Source organism: Rousettus aegyptiacus, unplaced genomic scaffold (assembly GCF_014176215.1).
Source record: "Rousettus aegyptiacus isolate mRouAeg1 unplaced genomic scaffold, mRouAeg1.p scaffold_m13_p_7, whole genome shotgun sequence".
NCBI classification, from domain to species: Eukaryota; Metazoa; Chordata; class Mammalia; order Chiroptera; family Pteropodidae; genus Rousettus; species Rousettus aegyptiacus.
The window spans coordinates 6,832,502-6,837,955 of record NW_023416310.1 but is presented as its reverse complement, the minus strand read 5'-3'; the positions used below and the strand labels follow the sequence as shown (position 1 = coordinate 6,837,955).

Sequence of the window (5,454 nt, the reverse complement as noted above, 5' to 3'; positions counted from 1 at the left end):
ACGCGAGCGCGGGGACCCAGTTCCGGGGGACCGTGCCGGGACCGGTCTTCATTAGACGTAACCAATAGCTACCGTTTCGAGCGTGCGGTGTGTCATCAGGACCACTTTTCCGAATCTGAGGAAGCAGATGTTCCGTGAGGAAGGTCACGCAGTGCCCAGGATGATGTGACAGCAGAGTTGTGCCCTTTCCTACTTCGCTCAGCACCCCAGCCTCAAGGAGAAGCAGGGCTTTGTGCCCTGTGAATGACCTGGCGACCTGAGAACCAAGACTAGTGAGCGCCTGGCACCCAGTAGGCACTTACTTAATATTTTTGACTGAAATAAGTAATTATTTAGCTTTTCCAGTCTCCTCGCCACAGCGTTTGATGTCATATTGATAATTTCAAGTTTATTTAACGTCCATGGAGTTTTGACTTCTTTCTCTTTGCAGAGAGATGAGAAAAGTAAATGGATGTTTAATCCTGCCAACACCTCTGTCAGGTAGTATTAGTGTTTTAGATGAGGACACCATAATTCAGCAGAGTTAAGGAACTTATTTAAGCCACACAGCTACTCAGTGGCAGTGGGGAATCTGAGCCACATCTGCATAATTCCAGGGACCATGCTGTGTCATCTGTAGTCTGCCTCACAACGACATGGAGAAAAGTGCAACCATTAGGTAAGATGTATCTGATGGAGTCAGATTTCGGGGGCCATACTCCCTGGGTTGGAAGTCTAGCCGAGTCCCTTGCTTGCTGTGTAACCTTAATAAGTCTGGGCTTCAGTTGACTCATCTGTCAAACTGTCATGAGTAATAGCACCTGTCTTGTAGGATTACTACATGGATTAAATAAAACAGGTAAAGCACCCAACAGTGCATACATAGCGCGTGGTAACAACAAGTGTTAGCTCTAGTGTTGCTCTTACATCAGGATTCACCTGATGCTCCGACGGCCCAGGACAGTACACTCAGGCCTGCAGCTTCGCACCCCCAGGGGCCACCATTCACATTGTTTTATATTCTCATTACATTTTATATAAATGTATAGAAATGGTATCCCTGAGAGTTATGCGATGTAGCAGTTCCGAATAGACGCCGTGTACCCCACGTTCTAAAGACAGGCGCAAGATCACATGTTACGCGAGATTTGCAAAAGGGAACTCTGAAGTCTGATTGTTGTGCCTTTAGTCAGTCCCCACCTTAAACGATGAAAGGATCGAAGGAGCAAGTGAAGAGACAAGACTTCTCTGAGAAGAGTCGTTGAAGCACTGGGGCATTTCCCCTCTCCCAGAGGAGAAAGCGTTTCCCAGGGGACTATTCAGAGTGCTGTTGATCTCTGGAGTTGGAGAAGCACAGGAATGCTATGAGAAGCTGTGGCTAGACAGCCCGGAGGCAGGAGACCAGCAACGGAGACTAGGAGGAGAAGGCTGCTGTGGGAAAACACCACGTTTCCAACAACTGTGGCAGAAATGTGACGTTTTCCTTCGAGAGAGAACTGGGCCTGTGCAGCAAGGACTTGAAGCTATCTTCAAAGAGAATGTGCCCAAGAGAGCTGCCTAGAGAAGCTAAATGACACAGTAGACAGACCCACAAAGAAGCCTGGGTGAAAGAATCAACTTTGGGCCAGAGAGCACCAGAATCGGATCACCACGGCTCCAGCCAGATAAAGGCGCGCATCTTGCCCCCACCCACAGGACTTTAGCTCGCCGTAGGGGTCAGAAACAACAGCAGCAGGAGAAGGGAGAGCAGAGAAGAGACCGACCACACCCTCCATCCACCTCGTTGCAAGCCGGGAGGGAGGAAGCTATCATTTTGGTTAAGGTTGTGAATTTTGATCATTATAGTGGACTTGATGGTTTAATTTCAGATATGAGGCTATAAATGTGATAAAAGTCATCAGGCGACTGACTTTTCATTATCTGAGAGTGGCCGGAAAAGCTCCTGGAAGGTAGGACAAGGACAAGAAGAGAAGTGGCAGGCAACCTCTACATCAAACCAACCGATCGAGGATGAGTGCCCCCGTCCAGTGTCCTGCTGGGCCACTCTCCCCAGAACAGGCTGTTTGAACAGGTGCCTTCTAATGAGGAGACAGCCCAGCCTGGTCTCACAAACCCGGCTACATTGATAGTTAGGTAGGTAGGGGGACAACCACCACTAGGTGACGCCAAACTGCAGCTGAGCCAGAGAAAGTTTGAACTGAACTTCGAACTCCCAGCTGAGACTTTTCCCCCATTCTCCGCCCACCCCAGCCCCACTCCCGCTCCTGACAATAACCCCACGTTTGATGTAACTGGGTCTTTTGGACCCCAGTAATCATATGCTGGTGGAATTTTACCGTGTTATCCATGCACCCAGAGACCGCGCTCTGCATTTTCGAGTAAGCTGCACAATAGCTCACGACAGAACACGTGTTTTCGCAACAGCTAAGACAGACCTAAGGAATATGCCATTCGGATGCCCAGACAGGGTAGAGAAGATAGGCCCTGTGAAGGACTCTGGGGACCAGCCATCCAAAGCCACACGCAGTCCCCTTTCTCCTTGCCTTTCTCTATTTTACAGGCTGGGGGTGGGGTGGGGGGCATCACCTTTCAAACTCCCCTGTGGAGAGAGGCAGCCATGAGACCCAGCTCCGCCTGGAAAGATGTCGGTGGAAGTCCTAGGTAGGGACTTAACAGGGAAAGACCTGCGTGGCATGTCCTCTTCTTCCTCCTAGAATACAGACGTGATTCCTGCAAAGACAGGAATCACAATCACAACCACGAAAGCTTCATGGTAATGCTACTGAAGCAGAAAATAGTGACTGTGTCTTTGATGTAACTGGGTGTAAGGAAGCTGGGATCAGGAGCTGTACCAGCTGAGAGCTGCACCAAACAGGAGAGGAGTGACCTAAGGAAGGTTCCCCACATTAGGTTCATTCATAACAGAATTCAGGAGCCAGGTAAGTGCTCCCAAGTCCTCTCTTCTCCTCACATGTAGATCTGAGGACAAACTTCCTGGGCAGCACACTTCCTGACAGCGGCGATCTAAGTTACCAGTCCAGGTCTGTCCGCCTCTAGACCTCTCGTGGTTTGAGAATGCCTTATGTAGCTAAGCCATGATTAATTCTCTCTTGCTTGCTGCCCAACACATTCTTAATAGGTACAGAAAAGAAAGGAAGGAAACATCCATCAGTATGGATTCCGTGTAGTGAATCATTCAGAAAATTTTTCCAGATGTTCTAGAATAGAGCAATAAGCAACCTATTGTGGCTACAAGGAGAGAGAGACATTTGGCCTGGCACCATCAAAAGGCACCGTCAGAAACGATCCTTGAATGCCTAGTCATTTCTTCGCAACTGAAAATGAAGATGCAATGTGCCATATTCTATGGAGGATGAGACCCTAACCAGCCCAGGGAATACAAGTCAAATCAGGCTGTTCCCTGCGTCCTTTCATTGACACCTGACCTCATCCCCAGTGTCCACTCCACTTCCTTCTGGGGCCAGATAAAGCAAGCTGCCTCGTTCCTGAAGATCCAGGCACCAGGAAGAAGAAAGCATCAAGAGAGAGAAGTCATTTTAATTTAAATAAGTTGATCAGAAAAGGCAATATCTTTATCATATAAATCCCCAAGTATTACCTCACAGTACATGATACAAACTTGCCCATCATTCCACACGAGTCACCACAGCTCCCTCCTCAAATGCTGCCCAGGAAGTTTGTCCTCAGATCTACATGTGAGGAGAAGAGGGGACTTGGGAGCACTTGCTCTGGCTCCTGAATTCTGCTATGAGTGGACCTAATGTGGGGAACCTTCCTTCGGTCACCCCTGTCCTGTTTGGTGCAGCTCTCAGCTGGTACAGCTCCCGATCCCACCTTCCCTAGCATGGCGCACACCACGTACAGCCTCCTGTTTGTTTCCAGCTTGTACCTTGGGGTCATTTTACCCTACAGCACATCAAACTGTGTGGAATTCCTTGCATGCAGCACATTGCCTCTCGCCATTGTATATATTTTTTTCGCTGTTACTTCTCCCTAAAATAGCCTTTCCTTTTTTTAGTGTCAGTTATCAATTACTACAGAGCAACTACCCCAAAACTGAGTGGCTTAATGTGACAACCAATTTACTTGCTCATGATTCTGTGAATTAGGGATTTGGGCAGGGATTTTAGCTAGCTGGTTGTTCAAGTCCACGTACCATTGACTGGGGTCATCCACTTGGCTGCACTCAGCGGTGTCGCTGGGCCAGAAGGTCTGAGAAGATTCTACTCCCGTGTGTGATGCCACGGAGCTCCCATACTTGGTCCTACACTCTCCACGTGGCCAACTTTGACCTTCTCACAGCAGGATTAGTCCCAGGAAAGACAAACTTCCTGCATGGTAGCTGGGTTCCAAGAGCATGAGTTCCAAAAACAGAAAGCAGAAGATGCATATCTCTCCAGCAAGCCTTGAAAGCAGCACAGCGTCACTTCTGCCAAATTCTATTGGTCAACACAAGTCACATGTCCAGCCCAGATTCAGGAGAAGAGGAAATAGGCTCAATCTCCTGATACAATGGATGGCAGAGTTTGCAGACATCTATAACATACCACACCTTTCTTCTTGAGAGATTCCTAATTATCATTCATGTTCAGAACAGCTAGCATCTTGCAGCAAATCCTGCTTAATGCCAATCCCCAGCTGGCCATTACTGCTAGTTTACCCCAATAATTATTTCTCTTTTTCTTCAAATTTCTTACTTTTAACTGAATACATAGCTGCCCAGAATAAAGTGCCCCCGCCCCCTAGTAACTAGATATAGCCATATGCCTGTGTTCTAGCCAGTGGTATATGAACCGAGGTGGTGTATCCTTCTTGCTTGTCTTTCTGTTGGCTGGAATGGAGATGTGATCGCTGGGGTTTGAGCAGCCATTTTGGACGATGAAAAGAGAGCCATATACTAAGGATAGCAGAATGATAAAAGAGAAGTAGCTTGAGTCCCTGACACCAAGGAGCACTGCGTTAGCCAAAACTGTGACTTTAGATTTCTAACACAAGAGAGAGAAATAAACATCTGTCTTCTTTGTTTTGGGTTTTCTGTCCCCACACAGCGAAACCTAATCTTAAATTATATATCCCCATTAAGTTGTCTCCTGCTACAAAACAGGTTGCCTCAAAATCTGGTCACTTAAAACTGTAAACATGCATTATCACCCGCAGCTTCCGTGAAAGAGGAATTCGGGAGCAGCGTGGCTGGGTACTTCTGCTCGGAGTCGTTCCTGCTGTCGTTGTCAAGCTCCCGGATGGGACTGCAGTCACCCGAAGGTTAGTGGAAAGGTCACTTGCTCTCGCGACCATGTGGCGGTTAGCAGGAGGCCTCTGTTCTCCACGTGGACCTCTTCCTGGACTGCTTGAATGTTTTCACGATATGGCTGCTGGCGCCCCCACCCTGGCCCCTTGTCACCAAAACAAGGGATCCCAGACAACAAAGCAGAGCGAGTGATATTTTCTATGACC

General features: G+C 48.1%; 1 protein-coding gene across 1 annotated transcript in view; it reads left to right on the top strand.

The window, feature by feature from the left end:
- The first annotated feature begins 97 nt into the window (after nucleotides 1-97).
- Nucleotides 98-5,454, top strand: part of NBAS (NBAS subunit of NRZ tethering complex) — a 258,704-nt gene continuing 253,347 nt past the window's right edge. Inside the window, exons 1-2 of the mRNA XM_016144791.2 lie at nucleotides 98-658; nucleotides 5,158-5,262. The gene's annotated coding sequence lies outside the window, so the exon portion shown is untranslated. The remainder of the gene's footprint in view (nucleotides 659-5,157; nucleotides 5,263-5,454) is intronic.